The sequence below is a fragment of the Podarcis filfolensis genome (assembly GCF_964270895.1).
Source record: "Podarcis filfolensis genome assembly, chromosome: 5".
Lineage (NCBI taxonomy): Eukaryota > Metazoa > Chordata > Lepidosauria > Squamata > Lacertidae > Podarcis > Podarcis filfolensis.
The window spans coordinates 25,360-46,789 of NC_139608.1; the positions used below are offsets into that span (position 1 = coordinate 25,360).

General features: G+C 52.7%; 1 protein-coding gene across 1 annotated transcript in view; it reads right to left on the reverse strand.

The window, feature by feature from the left end:
* Positions 1–260: 260 nt before the first annotated feature.
* The window catches only part of PIGZ (phosphatidylinositol glycan anchor biosynthesis class Z), a 145,304-nt gene continuing 124,134 nt past the window's right edge, over positions 261–21,430 (reverse strand). Inside the window, exon 4 of the mRNA XM_083612633.1 lies at positions 261–277. The gene's annotated coding sequence lies outside the window, so the exon portion shown is untranslated. The remainder of the gene's footprint in view (positions 278–21,430) is intronic.

Consider the following 21,430-nt stretch of genomic DNA (forward strand, 5'->3'; position numbering starts at 1 on the left):
AATAATCAAATCAGCAAATCCTTACCCTCTTTCGTTTATCTTAACATATTATAACTCTATATTTTCATCCATTATCAATTCATTTTTGCATATTCTTATTAACTTTGTTGCTAATGCCACTTATTTTCAATCCAACATCATTTTAGCATTCATTAATTTTACAGTGTTTCTGCAGATAGTCTTTAAATTTCTTCCAATCTTCTTCCACCAACTCTTCTCCCAGGTCTCGGATTCTGCCAGTCATTTCCGCCAATTCCATATAGTCCATCACCTTCATCTGCCACTCTTCCAGGGTGGGTAAATCTTGTGTCTTCCAATTCTTTGCAATAAGTATTCTTGCTGCTGTTGTTGTATACATAAAGAAAGTTCTATCCTTCTTTGGCACCAATTGGCCGACTATGCCCAGGAGAAAGGCCTCTGGTTTCTTCAGGAAGGTATATTTAAATACCTTTTTCATTTCATTATAGATCATCTCCCAGAAAGCCTTAATCTTTGGGCACGTCCACCAAAGGTGAAAGAATGTACCTTCATTTTCTTTACATTTCCAACATTTGTTATCGGGCAAATGATATATTTTTGCAAGCTTGACTGGTGTCATGTACCACCTGTATATCATTTTCATAATATTCTCTCTTAAGGCATTACATGCCGTAAATTTCATACCGGTGGTCCACAACTGTTCCCAGTCAGCAAACATAATGTTGTGACCAATATCTTGTGCCCATTTGATCATAGCAGATTTAACCGTTTCATCCTGGTTATTCCATTTTAACAGCAAGTTATACATTCTTGAAAGTATCTTAGTTTTGGGATCTAACAGTTCTGTTTCCAATTTTGATTTTTCCACCTGGAAGCCAATTTTTTAATCCAAATTATAGGCCTCTCTTATTTGATAATAATGAAGCCAGTCTCGCACTTTATCTTTTAATTTCTCAAAACTCTGCAATTTCAATTTGTCTCCTTCTTGTTCCAATATTTCCCAATATTTCGGCCATTTGTTGTTGTTTTTAAAGATATTTATTGAAATTTTCAAAAAATAAAGAAAAAACAAAATAAATAAATAAAAATAATAATAAAAAACACACGTATTGTTACATTCCTTTCTTTCAATAACATATTTCCTTGACTTCCCCACACCTCCCCTTCTTGTATTCCAATTCAATTTTTAGTTCAGCAAGTTCTTATCCCCAAATTTTACCTTATTATATTTAAATCCTTTTGGTTAACCAATTTTAACATAAACCTCAGTCTTTATGCATCAGTACTTATTCTTAATATCTTTTTCTAAGATCGACCCCAATTCCCTTTCACGAGTTCCCCATTTTAATATAAGTAACTGTCAGAGCTACCCTAGGTCCCAGCTCACAAAGGACCAACGCTGCTTCGTTGTTAAGTATAAAAGTCTTTATTGAAGTTCAGTTTCACTTCCAGAGCCGCAGCGCGCAGCCCCACGTCTCAAGTGTCAGACCACTGATGCTCCGTCTGAGTCTCCTCCCCCTTGACACCAATTTAAGATTCTAGCCTTGCTCCACCTTCTCCGCTGCTCCTTCCTCCTCTGGGTCCGCCTGCCCGCCGGGGTTCCGCCCTTTCTAGCCTCTTCTCCCGCTGATTCCCCTGAGCCTTCTCCCTCCCTCCGGCGGGCTTTAGGAGCTGGTTCCCCATCCGGGTCTCCTGCTGTTCCGCGCGCCTGTACATTTGAACTTGGCGCGCGCGCCCAGCCAGCAGCTTTCCTTCTGACCGTTCCACTGCTGCTGTCACTGCTTCCCCCTTCGGGGGGGCTAGCTGCAACTGACCTCCCCTCCGTTGGAGGCGTGGTCAGCCCTGACTCCCTCTCTGGAGGAGACACTGCCCCTGACACATGTGACTCCTCCACCCCACTACGCTCTGGTGGGGAAACTGGTCCCGATCCTCCACTGCTGCTTTGGGGTTCCCCTCTGGCTCCTTGTTTCTGGTGTGTCCCCCCTGGGACCCCCCTTGCCCTGACCATCGGCGCCCCCTTCTGGGAATCTTCTGATTCGCTGGAGAAGCTCATGGAATCTCTCGGGCCACTGTCATACTCCCCTACGCTGCCCTCGGATTCTTCCCCTTCGCTCTCCCAATCCTCTCTCCCCAGTGCTCCTGCTCCTGATTCCCTGACAGTAACAAAACAAAGTATATAAAAACAAAGTATAATTGTACAGCCTTTGGATACCCAAAACCCCACTCCCCACCTTTCCCGGTTTCAAGCTCCAACAAATGTCCATCAGTCTATCTGCTGTCAGCCTGGTGATCTCACATCCGAGGCTCTTAAGTCTCTCTCATTTCCTCTCTGCCGGTTTTTTTGGTAGTCCTTTATATTAAACACTAAATCTCAGAGAAGCTCTGTCCCAATAAGGTCCATGTTTCTTCCAGCCAGACCTCCATATTTAAAATTGTAGTCCAAATCTTGTTTCTTACTTCTTTTAAGTCCAAATGTCCCAGAAACTCCAGCTTCCACTTTAGTAAGGTTTGTAATCCATAAGTCTTCAGATCTCCACATGAGGAGATCTCTCCATTCCTCATTCTTCCATTCAAACCAGATTTTCATAATCTCATTCTTCTTTTCCTTTATATCCATCTTAGCAGGCCTCTGGCTCTCCTTAATCATCTGCGGCATTATAGCTCCTCCTTCCTTTCCCTCTAAATTATCATGTATCTCTTTCCCCACTTTCTCAAATTTCTCGGATTTCTTTTCTTGTTCAGCTGCAAATTTTTTTAGCTTAGATACAAAATCTTTTTGTTCTGATACAAAGACTTGAGTCAAGTCCCTTCCAGTTTCAGCAAGATTATTTACTGTTTCATTCAATGTTGTAACATTTATAGCCAAAACATTGCTTTGTTCTTGGAATTTTCCCAGAAGAAGAAAGGTCTTTTCCAGTTCAATCAGTATTTTTCCACTTACAGCCATTCTTGTAATGTCCCAGAGCCCCCTCTAGAGGAGTTCTGGTTACTTAGTATTCCTTCCAGTTCCAATCCAAAAGTCAATATAACTTTTTCTCTTTATTTTCAACAATTTATTACCTGAATGTAACAAATATAACCAGCCGAGGCAACAGAAACAAAGTTCTCTTTTTCCCCCAGCTTTGACAGCTAGTTTGACAGCTGTCAAAATCTTCTATGTCTCTTCAACAGGCTCTCTCACGAATCACTCCCGGGTCCTGGGGGGGGTGGCAGTTCCACTCTCAAAATTAGCTCTTATCCTCCAGCAAAGTCACTTATACTGCCAAAACGTGAAATCAATTACTTTTATCCTCTCAAGAAGAAGGTGTTCTCTCAACCTTAGTTATCTAGTCCTTGCTTTAAAATGTTTACAAGACGGGGAGACGGACTTCCTCTTTGCGCCTTCCCCGCTCGTGCCAAATCCAAAAAAGAAATTTTAAGTCCAATTTCCGTATTACTCACGGGTTGTTACTTTTAGTCCAAATGTTCAAAGGAAGAAGTCAGCACTCTCCGACCATGGCATGCGACTTCACTCCGTAGGGGAAGCAGTCGACTCACAGCACCGCGCCGCTCCCTGTCCCCCGTTCCGAAGCCTTTAAAAAGGCTCCTTCGCGGGTCGGGGGGCGCAAATGGTGCCCGCCGAGTCACCAGGTCCACAGGCTTCAGCACCTGTGGTTTCTGAGGGTCCCCGCGTCGCCGCCGCGGCAGGACCCGTCCCCTACTGAGCAGATTCCCTCCGGAGCTCGGAGGGAATCCGCCATTAGCCGTTCGCGCTAACCCGGAAGTCCAATTTGGCCTCCATATTGAGCTTTTTCTGAGCCTTCGCTTCCATTGGTGACAACCACCTTGGGGTTTTATTTTCCAGTAAATCTTTGTAACTTATCCAGACATTGAACAATGCTTTCCTGACAATATGGTTTTTAAATGCTTTATGTGCTTTAACCTTGTCATACCACAAATATGCATGCCATCCAAAAACGTTAAAACCTTCTAGGTCCAAAATGTCTGTGTTCTCAAGAAGCAGCCAGTCTTTCAACCAGCAGAATGCTGCTGATTCATAGTAAAGTTTAAGGTCTGGCAGGGCAAATCCGCCTCTTTCCTTTGCGTCAGTTAATATTTTAAATTTTATTCTAGGCTTCTTGCCCTGCCAGACAAATTTAAGAATGTCTTTCTGCCACTTCTTGAAACAGTCCATCTTGTCCAAAATTTGCAATGACTGAAACAGAAATAACATTTTTGGCAATACATTCATCTTTATAGCTGCAATTCGACCCAACAAGGAAAGCTTCAAATTTGACCATATTTCCAAATCTTTTTTCACTTCTATCCAACATTTCTCATAGTTATCTTTAAATAAATTTAAATTCTTAGCAGTCATATTAACCCCCAAATATTTTACTTTCTTAACTAATGTTAAACCTGTCTCCTTCTGAAACCTCTCTTTCTCAGTTGGTGTAATTTTTTTCTCAAGCACTTTAGTTTTTGACTTGTTCAGCTTAAATCCTGCCACATGACCAAATTCTTGAATCAATTCTAATACTCTTTTCGTACTAGATTCTGGCTCCTGTAACGTCAAAACTAGGTCATCTGCAAAAGCTTTCAATTTGTATTGTTTAGCCAACCTGAATACCTTTAATCAGACGGTCCCTTCTAATCATATTCAGCAAAACCTCCAGAACCGAAATAAAAAGCAATGGGGAAATTAGGCAGCCTTGTCATGTCCCTTTCTCTATATTAAATTCCTGTGTCATCACATTATTGACTATTAACTTAGCCTTTTGTTCTGAGTAAATTACACTTATACCATTTTCAAACCCTTGGCCCACCCCCATTCCCTGAATATTTTTCTTCATAAAATTCCAAGAAATAGTATCAAAGGCTTTTTCCGCATCTATAAAAATTAAAACTGCTTTGGTATTGATGTTCACTTGCAGCTTCTCCAAAATGTTAATTATGTTCCTCGTATTGTCAGACAGATGTCTACCTGGGAGAAAGCCGGCTTAATCTTTATGTATCTCTTCAACTAATACCTTTTTTAATCTGTTAGCCAAGATATCAGCAAAAATTTTGTAATCCACATTAAGCAGGGATATGGGGCGGTAGTTCTTGAGTTGTGTCTTTTCAGACTCAGTTTTCGGTATAAGTGTAATGTAAGCTTCCTTCCACAACTCTGGCGCCTTTTCCCCCTCCAAAATTTCATTACAGACCTCCTTTAGTGGCTGAATTAACCACTCTTTCAAAGATCTATAGTATTTGGAGGTTAGACCATCCGGCCCTGGAGATTTACCCAACTGCATGTTCTGAATGGCACCTTCTACGTCTTGTTCTGTAATTTTGTAGTTCAACATTATCTTATTTTCTTGAGAGATTTTTTATAATCCATTTGTTCTTAAAAATTGGCCTAAATCAGTCTCTTTCTGTGGCCCTTGTGTGTATAGTTGTTTAAAATATCTCTGGAAGCACTTTATAATCCCCAATGGATTAGGTCATCGAGTCTTTGACAGCCAGAAGAGGCAGAGGCAGCAGCGCAGGTCATCGTGGCTTTGACAGCCAGAAAAGCCAGAGGCAGCAGCGCAGGTCATCGAGGCTTTGACCGCCAGAAGGGGCAGAGTCAGCAGCGTAGATCGTTCAGGCTTTGACAGCCAGAAGGGGCAGAGGCAGCAGCATAGGTCGTCGAGGCTTTGACAGCCAGAAGAGGCGGAGGCAGCAGCGCAGGTCGTCAAGGCTTTGACAGCCAGAAGGGGCAGCGGCGGCAGCGCAGGTCGTCAAGTCTTTGACAGCCAGAAAAGCCAGAGCCAGAGGCAGCAGCACATGTCAACGAGGCTTTGACAACCAGAAGGGCCAGCGGCAGCAGCATAGGTCGTCGAGGCTTTGACAGCCAGAAGGGGCAGCGGCGGCAGCGCTGGTCGTCGAGGCTTTGACAGCCAGAAGAGGCGGAGGCAGCAACGCAGGTCGTCGAGGCATTGACAGCCAGAAGGGGCAGCGGCAGCAGCACAGGTCATCGAGGCTTTGACCGCCAGAAGGGGCAGAGTCAGCAGCGTAGATCGTTCAGGCTTTGACAGCCAGAAGGGGCTGCGGCAGCAACATGGGTCGTCACGGCTTTGACAGCCAGAAGGGGCAGCGGCAGCAGCACAGGTCGTTGAGGCTTTGACAGCCAGAAAAGCCAAAGCCAGAGGCAGCAGCGCAGATCGTCAAGGATTTGACAGCCAGACGGGGCAGCGGCAGCAGCGCAGGTCGTCGAGACTTTGACAGCCAGAAGGGGGTGCGGCAGCAGCGCAGGTCATCAAGGCTTTGACAGCCAGAAGAGGCAGAGGCAGCAGTGCAGGTCATCGAGGCTTTGACAGCCAAAAGAGGCAGAAGCAGCAGCACAGGTCGTCGACGCTTTGACAGCCAGAAAAGGAAGAGGCAGCAGCGCAGGTTGTTGAGGCTTTGACAGCCAGAAAAGCCAGAGGCAGCAGCGCAGGTCATCGAGGCTTTGACAGCCAGAAGAGGCGGAGGCAGCAGCACAGGTCATCGAGGCTTTGACATCCAGAAGAGGCACAGGCAGCAGCACAGGTCATCGAGGCTTTGACAGCCAGAAGAGGCGTATATTACACTTATACCGAAAACAGAGACTGAAAAGACCCAGCTTAAGAACTACCGCCCTATATCGTTACTTAATGTGGATTACAAAATTTTTGCTGATATTCTGGCCAAGAGATTGAAAAAAGTATTGATGGAAGAGATTCATAGAGACCAAGCGGGCTTTCTCCCGGGAAGACATTTGTCTGATAATCTGAGGAACATAATTGATATTTTGGAAAAATTAGAAGTGAATATAAACACTAAAGCAGTTCTGATATTTGTGGACGCGGAGAAAGCCTTTGACAATATCTCTTGGAGTGTTATGAAAAAGAACCTACAGGGGATGGGGGTAGGCCAAGGTTTTGAAAATGGTATAGGTGCAATATATTCTGAACAAAAGGCTAAATTAATAGTAAATAATGTGGTGACGGAAGAATTTAAGATAGAAAAAGGGACACGACAGGGGTGCCCAATCTCCCCATTGCTTTTTATATCGGTCCTGGAGGTTCTGCTGAATATGATTAGAAGGGACCGGTTGGTTAAAGGTATACAGGTCGGAGCCAAACAGTACAAATTGAGAGCATTTGCAGATGATTTAGTATTAACGTTACAGGAGCCAGAATCTAGTACTAAAAGGGTTTTAGAACTAATTCAAGAATTTGGTCAAATGGCAGGATTTAAATTGAACAAGTCAAAAACTAAGGTTTTAGAGAAAAATTTAACACTGACTGAAAGAGAGAGGTTCCAGAATGAGACAGGTTTGACTGTGGTTAAGAAAGTGAAATACTTGGGGATTAATATGACAGCAAAAAATGCGAACGTATTTAAAGATAATTATGAAAAATGTTGGACGGAAGTGAAAAAAGACTTAGAAATTTGGTCAAATTTGAAGCTTTCCTTGTTGGGTTGAATTGCAGCTATAAAGATGAATGTATTGCCTAGAATGCTGTTTTTGTTTCAAACACTGCAAATCGTGGACAAGAAAATGATATACAGGTGGTACATGACACCAGTCAAGCTTGCAAAAATATATCATTTGCCCGATAACAAATGTTGGAAATGTAAAGAAAATGAAGGTACATTCTTTCACCTTTGGTGGACGTGCCCAAAGATTAAGGCTTTCTGGGAAATGATTTATAATGAAATGAAAAAAATATTTAAATATACATTCCTTAAGAAGCCAGAGGCCTTTCTCTTGGGCATGGTCGGCCAATTGGTGCCAAAGAAGGACAGAACTTTCTTTATGTATGCAACAACAGCAGCAAGAATTCTCATCGCAAAGTATTGGAAGACACAAGAGCTACCCACCCTGGAAGAGTGGCAGATGAAGCTGATGGACTATATGGAATTGGCGGAAATGACTGGCAGAATCCGAGACCTGGGAGAAGAGTTGGTGGAAGAAGACTGGAAGAAATTTAAAGACTATCTTCAGAAATACTGTAAAATTAATGAATGTTAAAATTATGCTTGGATTGGTAATAAGTGGTAACTAGTGACAAAAGTTAATAAGATTATGTAAAAAATGTATTGATAAATGGTTGAAAATATTGAGGTATAATATGTTATGGTATAAAGTTAAAATATTTGAAAAAGGGTAAGAATTTGCTGAATTAAGTATGCAAATGGGAACACAAAAGCGGGGAAGTTTGAGGTGGTCAAGGATTTAAGCATATGAAATTGAGGATACTGAGAAAAATGGATTTGTTTTATTTCTTTTATCAAATTTCTTTTTTCTTAATTAGTTGTTTTTTGTGTATTTTTTGTGTTTTCTTTTTTGTAATGTTTATTTTTATCTATGGTTTTTTTTATTCTGTGAATTTTTATTTTTCTCTTTTGTAAAACTCCAATAAAAATTTATTTAAAAAAAAAAGAAGAGGCATAGGCAGCTGCACAGGTCGTCGAGGCTTTGACAGCCAGAAGGGGCAGTGGCAGCAGCACAGGTCATTAAGGCTTTGACAGCCAGAAAAGGAAGAGGCAGTAGCGCAGGTCGTCGAGGCTTTGACAGCCAGAAAAGCCAGAGGCAGCAGCGCAGGTCATCGAGGCTTTGACATCCAGAAGAGGCACAGTCAGCAGCGCAGGTCCTCGAGGCTTTGACAGCCAGAAGAGGCAGAGGCAGCAGCATAGGTCGTCGAGGCTTTTACATCCAGAGGGGGCGGAGGCAGCAGTGCAGGTCATCGAGGCTTTGACAGCCAAAAGAGGCAGAGGCGGCAGCACAGATCGCCGAGGCTTTGACAGCCAGAAAGGGCAGCGGCAGCAGCACAGGTCATTGAGGCTTTGACAGCCAGAAGAGGCAGAGGAAGCAGTGTAGATCGTCGATGCTTTGACAGCCAGACGGGGCAGCGGCAGCAGCGCAGGTCGTCGTGGCTTTGACAGCCAGAAAGGGCAGTGGCAGCAGCACAGGTCATTGAGGCTTTGACAGCCAGAACAGGAAGAGGCAGCAGCGCAGCTCGTCGTGGCTTTGACAGCTAGAAGAGGCGGAGGCAGCAGCACAGGTCGTCGAGGCTTTGAGAGCCAGAACGGGCTGCGGCAGCAGCATACGTCGTCACGGCTTTGACAGCCAGAAGAGGCGGAGGCAGCAGTGCAGGTCTTCGAGGCTTTGACACCCAAAAGAGGCAGAGGCAGCAGCACAGGTCTTCGAGGCTTTGACAGCCAGAAGAGGCATAGGCAGCTGCACAGGTCGTCGAGGCTTTGACAGCCAGAAGAGGCGGAGGCAGCAGTGCAGGTCTTCGAGGCTTTGACCCCCAAAAGAGGCAGCGGCAGCAGTGCAGGTCGTCAAGACTTTGACAGCCAGAAGTGGCAGCGGCTGCAGCACAGGTCATCGAGTCTTTGACAGCCAGAAGAGGCAGAGGCAGCAGTGCAGGTCATCGAGGCTTTGACAGCCAGAAGAGGCAGAGGCAGCAGCACAGATCGTCGAGGCTTTGACAGCCAGAAGAGGCAGAGGCAGCAGTGTAGATCGTCGATGCTTTGACAGCCAGTAGGGGCAGCGGCAGCAGCGCAGGTCGTCGTGGCTTTGACAGCCAGAAAGGGCAGTGGCAGCAGCACAGGTCATTGAGGCTTTGACAGCCAGAACAGGAAGAGGCAGCAGCGCAGCTCGTCATGGCTTTGACAGCTAGAAGAGGCGGAGGCAGCAGCACAGGTCGTCGGGGCTTTGAGAGCCAGAACGGGCTGCGGCAGCAGCGCAGGTCATCGAGGCTTTGACCGCCAGATGGGACTGTGGCAGCAGCGCAGGTCATCGAGGCTTTGACAGCCAAAAGAGGCAGAGGCAGCAGCGCAAATCGTCGAGGCTTTGACAGCCAGAAGGGCCAGCGGCAGCAGCGCATGTCATCGAGGCTTTGACAGCCAGAAGAGGCACAGGCAGCAGCGCAGGTCATTAAGGCTTTGACAGCCAGAAGAGGCACAGGCAGCAGCGCAGGTCATCGAGGCTTTGACAGCCAGAAGAGGCAGAGGCAGCAGCACAGGTCGTTGAGTCTTTGACAGCCAGAAGAGGCAGAGGCAGCAGCATAGGTCATCGAGGCTTTGACAGCCAGAAGAGGCACAGGCAGCAGCACAGGTCATCAAGGCTTTGACAGCCAGAAGAGGCACAGGCAGCAGTGCAGGTCATCGAGGCTTTGGCAGCCAGAAGGGGCAGCGACAGCAGCACAGATCGTCGAGTCTTTGACAGCCAGAAGAGGCATAGGCAGCAGCATAGGTCATCGAGGCTTTGACAGCCAGAAGAGGCACAGGCAGCAGCACAGGTAATCGAGGCTTTGACAGCCAGAAGAGGCAGAGGCAGCAGCGCAGGTCATCGAGGCTTTGACAGCCAGAAGAGGCACAGGCAGCAGCGCAGGTAATAGAGGCTTTGACAGCCATAAGAGGCGGAGCCAGCAGCACAGGTCATTAAGGCTTTGACAGCCAGAAAAGGAAGAGGCAGCCGCGCAGATCGTCGAGGCTTTGACAGCCAGAAAAGCCAGAGGCAGCAGCGCAGGTCATCAAGGCTTTGACAGTCAGAAGGGGCAGCGGCAGCAGCGCAGGTCGTCGAGTCTTTGACAGCCAGAAGAGGCAGAGGCATCAGCACAGGTCATCAAGGCTTTGACAGCCAGAAGGGGCAGCAGCAGCAGCGCAGGTCGTCGAGTCTTTGACAGCCAGAAGAGGCAGAGGCAGCAGCACAGCTCGTCGAGTCTTTGACAGCCATACAGGGCAGCGGCAGTAGCACAGGTCATTGTGGGTTTGACAGCCAGAAGGGGCAGCGGCAGCAGCACAGGTCGTCGAGGCTTTGACAGCCAGAAGAGGCATAGGCAGCAGCGCAGGTCATCATGGCTTTGACAGCCTGAAGAGGCGGAGGCAGCACGGCAGGTCATCGAGGCTTTGACCGCCAGAAGGGACTGTGGCAGCAGCGCAGGTCATCGAGGCTTTGACAGCCAGAAGGGGCAGTGGCAGCAGCGCAGGTCGTCGAGGCTTTGACCGCCAGAAGGGACTGAGGCAGCAGCGCAGGTCATTGAGGCTTTGACCGCCAGAAGGGACTGTGGCAGCAGCGCAGGTCATCGAGGCTTGGACCGCCAGAAGGGACTGTGGCAGCAGCGCAGGTCATTGAGGCTTTAACAGCCAGAAGAGGCGGAGGCAGCAGCGCAGGTCATCGAGGCTTTGACAGCCAGAAAAGCCAGAGGCAGCAGCGCAGGTCATCGAGGCTTTGACAGCTAGAAGAGGCAGAGACAGCAGCGTAAATCGTTCAGGCTTTGACAGCCAGAAGGGGCAGCGGCAGCAGCATAGGTCGTCGCGGCTTTGACAGCCAGAAGAGGCGGACAGCATGGCAGGTCTTCGAGGCTTTGACAGCCAGAAGTGGCAGCGGCGGCAGCGCAGGTCGTCAAGACTTTGACAGCCAGAAGTGGCAGCGGCGGCAGCGCAGGTCGTCAAGTCTTTGACAGACAGAAGAGGCATAGGCAGCTGCACAGGTCGTTGAGGCTTTGATAGCCAGAAGAGCCAGAGGCAGCAACGCAGATTGTCGAGGCTTTGACAGCCAGAAGGGGCAGCGGCAGCAGCGCAGGTCGTCGAGGCTTTGACAGCCATAAGAGGCGGAGGCAGCAGCGCAGGTCATCGAGGCTTTGACAGCCAGAAGGGGCAGCGGCAGCAGCGCAGGTCATCGAGGCTTTGACAGCCAGAAGAGGCGGAGGCAGCAGCGCAGGTCATCAAGGCTTTGACAGCCAGAAGAGGCAGAGGCAGCAGCACAGCTCATTGAGGCTTTGACAGCCAGAAAAGGAAGAGGCAGCAGCACAGGTCGTCGAGACTTTGACAGCCAGACCGGGCAGCAGCAGCAGCGCAGGTCATCGTGGCTTTGACTGACAGAAGAGGCGGAGGCAGCAGCCCTGGTCATCGAGGCTTTGACCGCCAGAAGGGGCGGAAGCAGCGCAGGTCATCAAGGCTTTGACAGCCAGAAGGGGCAGCGGCAGCAGCGCAGGTCGTCGAGTCTTTGACAGCCAGAAGAGGCAGAGGCAGCAGCACAGGGCGTCGAGGCTTTGACTGCAAGAAGACGCGGACGCAGCAGCGCAGGTCATCGACTCTTTGACAGCCATAAGAGGCAGAGGCAGCAGCACAGGTCTTCGAGGCTTTGACAGCCAGAAGTGGCAGCGGCGGCAGCGCAGGTCGTCAAAACTTTGACAGCCAGAAGTGGCAACGGCGGCAGCGCAGGTCGTCAAGTCTTTGACAGCCAGAAGAGGCAAAGGCAGCTGCACAGGTCGTCGAGGCTTTGACAGCCAGAAGGGGCAGTGGCAGCAGCACAGGTCATTAAGGCTTTGACAGCCAGAAAAGGAAGAGGCAGTAGCGCAGGTCGTCGAGGCTTTGACAGCCAGAAAAGCCAGAGGCAGCAGCGCAGGTCATCGAGGCTTTGACATCCAGAAGAGGCACAGTCAGCAGCACAGGTCATCGAGGTTTTGACAGCCAGAAGAGGCAGAGGCAGCAGCACAGGTCCTCGAGTCTTTGACAGCCAGAAGAGGCACAGTCAGCAGCACAGGTCATCGAGGTTTTGACAGCCAGAAGAGGCAGAGGCAGCAGCACAGGTCCTCGAGGTTTTGACAGCCAGAAGAGGCAGAGGCAGCAGCACAGGTCATCGAGGTTTTGACAGCCAGAAGAGGCACAGTCAGCAGCGCAGGTCCTCGAGGTTTTGACAGCCAGAAGAGGCAGAGGAAGCAGCACAGGTCATCGAGTCTTTGACAGCCAGAAGAGGCACAGTCAGCAGCGCAGGTCCTCGAGGTTTTGACAGCCAGAAGAGGCACAGTCAGCAGCACAGGTCATCGAGTCTTTGACAGCCAGAAGAGGCAGAGGCAGCAGCACAGATCGTCGAGGCTTTGACAGCCAGAAGGGGCAGCGGCAGCAGCACAGGTCATTGAGGCTTTGACAGCCAGACGGGGCAGCGGCAGCAGCGCAGGTCGTCGTGGCTTTGACAGCCAGAAAGGGCAGTGGCAGCAGCACAGGTCATTGAGGCTTTGACAGCCAGAACAGGAAGAGGCAGCAGCGCAGCTCGTCGTGGCTTTGACAGCTAGAAGAGGCAGAGGCAGCAGCACAGGTCGTCGAGGCTTTGACCGCCAGAAGTGGCAGCGGCGGCAGCGCAGGTCGTCAAGTCTTTGACAGCCAAAAGAGGCAGAGGCAGCAGCGCAAATCGTCGAGGATTTGACAGCCAGAAGGGCCAGCGGCAGCAGCACAGGTCGTCGAGGCTTTCACAGACAGAAGGGGCTGCGGCAGCAGCGCAGGTCATTGAGGCTTTGACAGCCAGAAGAGGCACAGGCAGCAGTGCAGGTCGTTGAGTCTTTGACAGCCAGAAGAGGCAGAGGCAGCAGCATAGGTCATCGAGGCTTTGACAGCCAGAAGAGGCACAGGCAGCAGCACAGGTCATCAAGGCTTTGACAGCCAGAAGAGGCACAGGCAGCAGTGCAGGTCATCGAGGCTTTGGCAGCCAGAAGGGGCAGCGACAGCAGCACAGATCGTCGAGTCTTTGACAGCCAGAAGAGGCATAGGCAGCAGCATAGGTCATCGAGGCTTTGACAGCCAGAAGAGGCACAGGCAGCAGCACAGGTAATCGAGGCTTTGACAGCCAGAAGAGGCAGAGGCAGCAGCGCAGGTCATCGAGGCTTTGACAGCCAGAAGAGGCACAGGCAGCAGCGCAGGTAATAGAGGCTTTGACAGCCATAAGAGGCGGAGCCAGCAGCACAGGTCATTAAGGCTTTGACAGCCAGAAAAGGAAGAGGCAGCCGCGCAGATCGTCGAGGCTTTGACAGCCAGAAAAGCCAGAGGCAGCAGCGCAGGTCATCAAGGCTTTGACAGTCAGAAGGGGCAGCGGCAGCAGCGCAGGTCGTCGAGTCTTTGACAGCCAGAAGAGGCAGAGGCATCAGCACAGGTCATCAAGGCTTTGACAGCCAGAAGGGGCAGCAGCAGCAGCGCAGGTCGTCGAGTCTTTGACAGCCAGAAGAGGCAGAGGCAGCAGCACAGCTCGTCGAGTCTTTGACAGCCATACAGGGCAGCGGCAGTAGCACAGGTCATTGTGGGTTTGACAGCCAGAAGGGGCAGCGGCAGCAGCACAGGTCGTCGAGGCTTTGACAGCCAGAAGAGGCATAGGCAGCAGCGCAGGTCATCATGGCTTTGACAGCCTGAAGAGGCGGAGGCAGCACGGCAGGTCATCGAGGCTTTGACCGCCAGAAGGGACTGTGGCAGCAGCGCAGGTCATCGAGGCTTTGACAGCCAGAAGGGGCAGTGGCAGCAGCGCAGGTCGTCGAGGCTTTGACCGCCAGAAGGGACTGAGGCAGCAGCGCAGGTCATTGAGGCTTTGACCGCCAGAAGGGACTGTGGCAGCAGCGCAGGTCATCGAGGCTTGGACCGCCAGAAGGGACTGTGGCAGCAGCGCAGGTCATTGAGGCTTTAACAGCCAGAAGAGGCGGAGGCAGCAGCGCAGGTCATCGAGGCTTTGACAGCCAGAAAAGCCAGAGGCAGCAGCGCAGGTCATCGAGGCTTTGACAGCTAGAAGAGGCAGAGACAGCAGCGTAAATCGTTCAGGCTTTGACAGCCAGAAGGGGCAGCGGCAGCAGCATAGGTCGTCGCGGCTTTGACAGCCAGAAGAGGCGGACAGCATGGCAGGTCTTCGAGGCTTTGACAGCCAGAAGTGGCAGCGGCGGCAGCGCAGGTCGTCAAGACTTTGACAGCCAGAAGTGGCAGCGGCGGCAGCGCAGGTCGTCAAGTCTTTGACAGACAGAAGAGGCATAGGCAGCTGCACAGGTCGTTGAGGCTTTGATAGCCAGAAGAGCCAGAGGCAGCAACGCAGATTGTCGAGGCTTTGACAGCCAGAAGGGGCAGCGGCAGCAGCGCAGGTCGTCGAGGCTTTGACAGCCATAAGAGGCGGAGGCAGCAGCGCAGGTCATCGAGGCTTTGACAGCCAGAAGGGGCAGCGGCAGCAGCGCAGGTCATCGAGGCTTTGACAGCCAGAAGAGGCGGAGGCAGCAGCGCAGGTCATCAAGGCTTTGACAGCCAGAAGAGGCAGAGGCAGCAGCACAGCTCATTGAGGCTTTGACAGCCAGAAAAGGAAGAGGCAGCAGCACAGGTCGTCGAGACTTTGACAGCCAGACCGGGCAGCAGCAGCAGCGCAGGTCATCGTGGCTTTGACTGACAGAAGAGGCGGAGGCAGCAGCCCTGGTCATCGAGGCTTTGACCGCCAGAAGGGGCGGAAGCAGCGCAGGTCATCAAGGCTTTGACAGCCAGAAGGGGCAGCGGCAGCAGCGCAGGTCGTCGAGTCTTTGACAGCCAGAAGAGGCAGAGGCAGCAGCACAGGGCGTCGAGGCTTTGACTGCAAGAAGACGCGGACGCAGCAGCGCAGGTCATCGACTCTTTGACAGCCATAAGAGGCAGAGGCAGCAGCACAGGTCTTCGAGGCTTTGACAGCCAGAAGTGGCAGCGGCGGCAGCGCAGGTCGTCAAAACTTTGACAGCCAGAAGTGGCAACGGCGGCAGCGCAGGTCGTCAAGTCTTTGACAGCCAGAAGAGGCAAAGGCAGCTGCACAGGTCGTCGAGGCTTTGACAGCCAGAAGGGGCAGTGGCAGCAGCACAGGTCATTAAGGCTTTGACAGCCAGAAAAGGAAGAGGCAGTAGCGCAGGTCGTCGAGGCTTTGACAGCCAGAAAAGCCAGAGGCAGCAGCGCAGGTCATCGAGGCTTTGACATCCAGAAGAGGCACAGTCAGCAGCACAGGTCATCGAGGTTTTGACAGCCAGAAGAGGCAGAGGCAGCAGCACAGGTCCTCGAGTCTTTGACAGCCAGAAGAGGCACAGTCAGCAGCACAGGTCATCGAGGTTTTGACAGCCAGAAGAGGCAGAGGCAGCAGCACAGGTCCTCGAGGTTTTGACAGCCAGAAGAGGCAGAGGCAGCAGCACAGGTCATCGAGGTTTTGACAGCCAGAAGAGGCACAGTCAGCAGCGCAGGTCCTCGAGGTTTTGACAGCCAGAAGAGGCAGAGGCAGCAGCACAGGTCATCGAGTCTTTGACAGCCAGAAGAGGCACAGTCAGCAGCGCAGGTCCTCGAGGTTTTGACAGCCAGAAGAGGCAGAGGCAGCAGCACAGGTCCTCGAGGTTTTGACAGCCAGAAGAGGCAGAGGCAGCAGCACAGGTCATCGAGGTTTTGACAGTCAGAAGGGGCAGCGGCAGCAGCGCAGGTCGTCGAGTCTTTGACAGCCAGAAGAGGCAGAGGCATCAGCACAGGTCATCAAGGCTTTGACAGCCAGAAGGGGCAGCAGCAGCAGCGCAGGTCGTCGAGTCTTTGACAGCCAGAAGAGGCAGAGGCAGCAGCACAGCTCGTCGAGTCTTTGACAGCCATACAGGGCAGCGGCAGTAGCACAGGTCATTGTGGGTTTGACAGCCAGAAGGGGCAGCGGCAGCAGCACAGGTCGTCGAGGCTTTGACAGCCAGAAGAGGCATAGGCAGCAGCGCAGGTCATCATGGCTTTGACAGCCTGAAGAGGCGGAGGCAGCACGGCAGGTCATCGAGGCTTTGACCGCCAGAAGGGACTGTGGCAGCAGCGCAGGTCATCGAGGCTTTGACAGCCAGAAGGGGCAGTGGCAGCAGCGCAGGTCGTCGAGGCTTTGACCGCCAGAAGGGACTGAGGCAGCAGCGCAGGTCATTGAGGCTTTGACCGCCAGAAGGGACTGTGGCAGCAGCGCAGGTCATCGAGGCTTGGACCGCCAGAAGGGACTGTGGCAGCAGCGCAGGTCATTGAGGCTTTAACAGCCAGAAGAGGCGGAGGCAGCAGCGCAGGTCATCGAGGCTTTGACAGCCAGAAAAGCCAGAGGCAGCAGCGCAGGTCATCGAGGCTTTGACAGCTAGAAGAGGCAGAGACAGCAGCGTAAATCGTTCAGGCTTTGACAGCCAGAAGGGGCAGCGGCAGCAGCATAGGTCGTCGCGGCTTTGACAGCCAGAAGAGGCGGACAGCATGGCAGGTCTTCGAGGCTTTGACAGCCAGAAGTGGCAGCGGCGGCAGCGCAGGTCGTCAAGACTTTGACAGCCAGAAGTGGCAGCGGCGGCAGCGCAGGTCGTCAAGTCTTTGACAGACAGAAGAGGCATAGGCAGCTGCACAGGTCGTTGAGGCTTTGATAGCCAGAAGAGCCAGAGGCAGCAACGCAGATTGTCGAGGCTTTGACAGCCAGAAGGGGCAGCGGCAGCAGCGCAGGTCGTCGAGGCTTTGACAGCCATAAGAGGCGGAGGCAGCAGCGCAGGTCATCGAGGCTTTGACAGCCAGAAGGGGCAGCGGCAGCAGCGCAGGTCATCGAGGCTTTGACAGCCAGAAGAGGCGGAGGCAGCAGCGCAGGTCATCAAGGCTTTGACAGCCAGAAGAGGCAGAGGCAGCAGCACAGCTCATTGAGGCTTTGACAGCCAGAAAAGGAAGAGGCAGCAGCACAGGTCGTCGAGACTTTGACAGCCAGACCGGGCAGCAGCAGCAGCGCAGGTCATCGTGGCTTTGACTGACAGAAGAGGCGGAGGCAGCAGCCCTGGTCATCGAGGCTTTGACCGCCAGAAGGGGCGGAAGCAGCGCAGGTCATCAAGGCTTTGACAGCCAGAAGGGGCAGCGGCAGCAGCGCAGGTCGTCGAGTCTTTGACAGCCAGAAGAGGCAGAGGCAGCAGCACAGGGCGTCGAGGCTTTGACTGCAAGAAGACGCGGACGCAGCAGCGCAGGTCATCGACTCTTTGACAGCCATAAGAGGCAGAGGCAGCAGCACAGGTCTTCGAGGCTTTGACAGCCAGAAGTGGCAGCGGCGGCAGCGCAGGTCGTCAAAACTTTGACAGCCAGAAGTGGCAACGGCGGCAGCGCAGGTCGTCAAGTCTTTGACAGCCAGAAGAGGCAAAGGCAGCTGCACAGGTCGTCGAGGCTTTGACAGCCAGAAGGGGCAGTGGCAGCAGCACAGGTCATTAAGGCTTTGACAGCCAGAAAAGGAAGAGGCAGTAGCGCAGGTCGTCGAGGCTTTGACAGCCAGAAAAGCCAGAGGCAGCAGCGCAGGTCATCGAGGCTTTGACATCCAGAAGAGGCACAGTCAGCAGCACAGGTCATCGAGGTTTTGACAGCCAGAAGAGGCAGAGGCAGCAGCACAGGTCCTCGAGTCTTTGACAGCCAGAAGAGGCACAGTCAGCAGCACAGGTCATCGAGGTTTTGACAGCCAGAAGAGGCAGAGGCAGCAGCACAGGTCCTCGAGGTTTTGACAGCCAGAAGAGGCAGAGGCAGCAGCACAGGTCATCGAGGTTTTGACAGCCAGAAGAGGCACAGTCAGCAGCGCAGGTCCTCGAGGTTTTGACAGCCAGAAGAGGCAGAGGCAGCAGCACAGGTCATCGAGTCTTTGACAGCCAGAAGAGGCACAGTCAGCAGCGCAGGTCCTCGAGGTTTTGACAGCCAGAAGAGGCACAGTCAGCAGCACAGGTCATCGAGTCTTTGACAGCCAGAAGAGGCAGAGGCAGCAGCACAGATCGTCGAGGCTTTGACAGCCAGAAGGGGCAGCGGCAGCAGCACAGGTCATTGAGGCTTTCACAGCCAGACGGGGCAGCGGCAGCAGCGCAGGTCGTCGTGGCTTTGACAGCCAGAAAGGGCAGTGGCAGCAGCACAGGTCATTGAGGCTTTGACAGCCAGAACAGGAAGAGGCAGCAGCGCAGCTCGTCGTGGCTTTGACAGCTAGAAGAGGCAGAGGCAGCAGCACAGGTCGTCGAGGCTTTGACCGCCAGAAGTGGCAGCGGCGGCAGCGCAGGTCGTCAAGTCTTTGACAGCCAAAAGAGGCAGAGGCAGCAGCGCAAATCGTCGAGGATTTGACAGCCAGAAGGGCCAGCGGCAGCAGCACAGGTCGTCGAGGCTTTCACAGACAGAAGGGGCTGCGGCAGCAGCGCAGGTCATTGAGGCTTTGACAGCCAGAAGAGGCACAGGCAGCAGTGCAGGTCATTGAGGCTTTGACAGCCAGAAGAGGCACAGGCAGCAGCGCAGGTCATCGAGGCTTTGACAGCCAGAAGAGGCAGAGGCAGCAGCGTAGATCGTTCAGGCTTTGACAGCCAGAAGAGGCAGAGGCAGCAGCACAGGTCATCGAGGCTTTTACATCCAGAAGAGGCACAGTCAGCAGTGCAGGTCATCGAGGCTTTGACACCCAGAAGGGGCAGCGACAGCAGCACAGATCGTCGAGTCTTTGACAACCAGAAGAGGCATAGGCAGCAGCATAGGTCATCGAGGCTTTGACAGCCAGAAGAGGCAGAGGCAGCAGCGCAGGTCATCGAGGCTTTGACAGCCAGAAGAGGCACAGGCCGCAGCGCATGTAATCGAGGCTTTGACAGCCATAAGAGGCGGAGGCAGCAGCATAGGTCTTCGAGTCTTTGACAGCCAGAAGAGGCAGAGGCCGCAGTGCAGGTCTTCGAGTCTTTGACAGCCAGAAGGGGCAGCAGCAGCAGCGCAGGTCGTCGAGTCTTTGACAGCCAGAAGAGGCAGAGGCAGCAGCACAGCTCGTCGAGTCTTTGACAGCCATACAGGGCAGCGGCAGTAGCACAGGTCATTGTGGGTTTGACAGCCAGAAGGGGCAGCGGCAGCAGCACAGGTCGTCGAGGCTTTGACAGCCAGAAGAGGCATAGGCAGCAGCGCAGGTCATCGAGGCTTTGACAGCCAGAAGAGGCAGAGGCAGCAGCGCAGGTCATCGTGGCTTTGACAGCCAGAAGAAGCGGAGGCAGCACGGCAGGTCATTGAGGCTTTGACCGCCTGAAGGGACTGTGGCAGCAGCGCAGGTCATCGAGGCTTTGACAGCCAAAAGTGGCAGAGGCAACAGCGCAGATCGTCGAGGCTTTGACAGTCAGAAGGGCCAGCGGCAGCAGCACAGGTCGTCGAGGCTTTGACAGCCAGAAGAGGCGGAGGCAGCAGCGCAGGTCATCGAGGCTTTGACAGCCAGAAGAGGCATAGGCAGCAGCGCAGGTCGTCGAGGCTTTGACAGCCAGAAGAGGCATAGGCAGCAGCGCAGGTCATCGTGGCTTTGACAGCCTGAAGAAGCGGAGGCAGCACGGCAGGTCATTGAGGCTTTGACCGCCTGAAGGGACTGTGGCAGCAGCGCAGGTCATCGAGGCTTTGACAGCCAAAAGTGGCAGAGGCAACAGCGCAGATCGTCGAGGCTTTGACAGTCAGAAGGGCCAGCGGCAGCAGCACAGGTCGTCGAGGCTTTGACAGCCAGAAGAGGCGGAGGCAGCAGCGCAGGTCATCGAGGCTTTGACAGCCAGAAGAGGCACAGGCAGCAGCGCAGGTCATCGAGGCTTTGACAGCCAGAAGAGGCAGAGACAGCAGCGTAGATCGTTCAGGCTTTGACAGCCAGAAGGGGCAGCGGCAGCAGCATAGGTCGTCGCAGCTTTCACAGCCAGAAGGGGCAGAGACAGCAGCGCAGATCGTCGAGACTTTGACAGCCAGAAGAGGCAGAGGCAGCAGCGCAGGTTGTCGTGGCTTTGACAGCGAGAAGAGGCGGAGGCAGCAGCACAGGTCATCAAGGCTTTGACAGCCAGAAGAGGCAGAGGCAGCAACGCAGATTGTCGGGGCCTTGACAGCTAGACGGGGCAGCGGCAGCAGTGCAGGTCGTCGTGGCTTTGTCAGCCAAAAGAGGCAGCGGCAGCAGCGCAGTTTGTCAAGTCTTTGACAGCCAGAAGAGGCAGAGGCAGCAGCACAGGTCGTCGATGCTTTGACAGCCAGAAGAGGCAGAGGCAGCAGCGCAGGTTGTCGTGGCTTTGACAGCGAGAAGAGGCGGAGGCAGCAGCACAGGTCATCAAGGCTTTGACAGCCAGAAGAGGCAGAGGCAGCAGCGCAGATCGTCGATGCTTTGACAGCCAGAAAAGGCAGAGGCAGCAGCGCAGGTCATCGAGGCTTGGACCGCCAGAAGGGACTGTGGCAGCAGCGCAGGTCATTGAGGCTTTAACAGCCAGAAGAGGCGGAGGCAGCAGCGCAGGTCATCGAGGCTTTGACAGCCAGAAAAGCCAGAGGCAGCAGCGCAGGTCATCGAGGCTTTGACAGCTAGAAGAGGCAGAGACAGCAGCGTAAATCGTTCAGGCTTTGACAGCCAGAAGGGGCAGCGGCAGCAGCATAGGTCGTCGCGGCTTTGACAGCCAGAAGAGGCGGACAGCATGGCAGGTCTTCGAGGCTTTGACAGCCAGAAGTGGCAGCGGCGGCAGCGCAGGTCGTCAAGACTTTGACAGCCAGAAGTGGCAGCGGCGGCAGCGCAGGTCGTCAAGTCTTTGACAGACAGAAGAGGCATAGGCAGCTGCACAGGTCGTTGAGGCTTTGATAGCCAGAAGAGCCAGAGGCAGCAACGCAGATTGTCGAGGCTTTGACAGCCAGAAGGGGCAGCGGCAGCAGCGCAGGTCGTCGAGGCTTTGACAGCCATAAGAGGCGGAGGCAGCAGCGCAGGTCATCGAGGCTT